The sequence below is a fragment of the Gossypium hirsutum genome, chromosome A08 (assembly GCF_007990345.1).
Source record: "Gossypium hirsutum isolate 1008001.06 chromosome A08, Gossypium_hirsutum_v2.1, whole genome shotgun sequence".
NCBI classification, from domain to species: Eukaryota; Viridiplantae; Streptophyta; class Magnoliopsida; order Malvales; family Malvaceae; genus Gossypium; species Gossypium hirsutum.
Window position 1 is genome coordinate 74,737,359 of NC_053431.1, and position 2,257 is coordinate 74,739,615.

The 2,257-nt window shown below is 37.3% G+C and overlaps 1 non-coding gene across 1 annotated transcript; it reads left to right on the forward strand.

Annotated features, from left to right (window-relative positions):
- The first annotated feature begins 343 nt into the window (after positions 1-343).
- LOC121205879 (small nucleolar RNA R71) lies at positions 344-449 on the forward strand. Its single transcript, XR_005900952.1, has one exon. It is a non-coding gene; the product is annotated as a small nucleolar RNA R71 (small nucleolar RNA).
- Positions 450-2,257: the final 1,808 nt, after the last annotated feature.

A 2,257-nucleotide genomic window follows, 5' to 3' on the forward strand; every position in this document is an offset into this window, starting at 1 on the left:
TAGGGTGGTTATTTTGAATTGCTTGATCCACCTCCACTTGCTTTGCACTGCATTACTGGGTGAACTTGAGAAGAACTAAGGAAACCATCAATTTTCTTATTCAAGAGTTCTACCTGATTAAAGAGCATGGTGACTGAATAGACGTTATAAACGTCGGCTGTTTTCGTTGGATTTGTCCTCATGACTTGCCACTGATATGCTATTCAGTGACATCTCCTCTATAAATTCATAGGCATCTTCAAGTGTCTTATTATTGATGGTTCTGCCAGTAGCTGCATCAACCATTTGTCGAGTCAAAGGATTCAGGCCACTATGAAAGGTCTGAACCTGTAGCTAGAGTGGTAACCCATGGTGAGGGCATCTTCTCAAGAGGTCCTTGTATCTCTCCCATTCATCGTAGAGTGTTTCTAAATCCATCTACACAAAAGAAGAGATATCATTATGTAATTTGGCTATTTTAGCTGGCGAAAATTATTTTAATAAAAAAATTTCGGCCATTTGTTCCCAAGTGGTGATTGATCCTCGTGGCAACGAGTTCAACCACTGTTTAGCCTTATTCCTCAACAAAAAGGGAAACAACCGAAGGCGAACATTAATTTTAAAAGTGTCACAAGACTCTAAGAAATTTGCCAAGTGAGCGTTGGGATCCTCGTGCTGCAAACCATCAAACTGAACAAACTGTTGGATCATTTGAATTGTGCTAGGTTTCAGTTCAAAATTATTTGTAGCAACAGCAGGCCTAACTATGCTCGATTCAGTTCCTATTAAATTAGATTTAGCATAATCATACATAGTGCGTGGAGTAAGATTCTAATTTACTGGATTAGCAGCAATCGCAGGAGGTAGCGGATTTTCTTGGTTTTCAGCCATCTCCTCGGTTGTGGTTGAAGTGTCGTCCTCTTGCTCGTCCTCTGTGTACCTTAGGCTTTGCCTTCTTTCTCTTCAATTTTTGCGAACTGTACGGTCGATCTCACCGTCAAAAAGTAGTGGTCCTGACGGGTTTCTTCTGGTCATAAACTAGAAAAACCTATCGGAAGAAAATAAATGAAAAATTAGAAAAGAAAAAAAATTTAAAATTGCAATAAAAGTAAAATGGCTAAAGTAATAAAATTGAGTGTTCCTAATATCCTAGTTCCCCGGCAACGACGCCAAAAACTTGATGCGTGATATTCGTGACAGGTTTTAAAAATTTATAAATGAATCGTTCTTGAGACTAACTTATTATCACGATTAAGGAAAGTGTACCTATTGAACTGTAGTATAGTTCAGCAAGACCGGATTGTTGAACCCAAAGGAACCTCGAGTACTAGTATTTACTTCCTTTTTATTATCTAGCCTAAAAATCAAGAGGTTTGGTTATCTAAACTAATTACTAAACTAAGAATGCACAGAAAGAAAAATTGGGAAAATACTTTTTAGAAAATTCAATTGATTAAGACAATACCTAAGGAAAAATCCACCTAGATTTCACTTGTTATTTGACTCTGAATCAGATGATTTATTCATTTGACTTGATCCGTAGAAATCTCTAAGTTATATTATTATCTCTCTCAAGACTAATAATGTCTAAACCTAGGTTGAATAATTGAAATCTCTTTCTAATTAACACCTTAGAATTGTATTAACTCGATCTATGGATTCCCTTATTAGGTTTCACCCTAATCCGGCAAAATCTTGTCACCCTATCTCTAGCACGCAATCAACTCCGCTTAATTACAACAAATTTACTCTTAGACAGGGTCGATTCCTACTCTGAATAAGAGCATGAACTTGAATCAATATCCTGGAATATTAAAATAAGAATTAAGAACACATAATTAAGAGTAAATCAAATATTTATCATACAATTCAGATAATAATAACAAGATCCGTCTTAGGTTTCATTCCCCTTAGGTATTTGGGGGTTTTAGTTCATACTTATGAAGGAAAACATCTCAAAAGCATAAAAATAACAAAATATAAGAAAACCCAAAACTCCTAAAGAAACTTGAAGGGAGATCTTCATTCTTGATGATGAATCCGACTTCTGAGATGGATCAATCGACTTTCCTTGAGTAATTCCTTGCTTCCTCCTCTTCGTCCTCCTTCTAAGTGCCTCATCAGGTGTTTAAATAGGCTTTAAAATGCCTCAGAGCCCTCCAGATTGGCCTTTCCTGAATAGGGTTATACTTGGGCTCGGTAGGGACACGCCCGTGTGACACGCCCGTGTGCAATTACTCCAGCCTGTGGTCAAGGCTATTGAATAGGCACGGGAGTG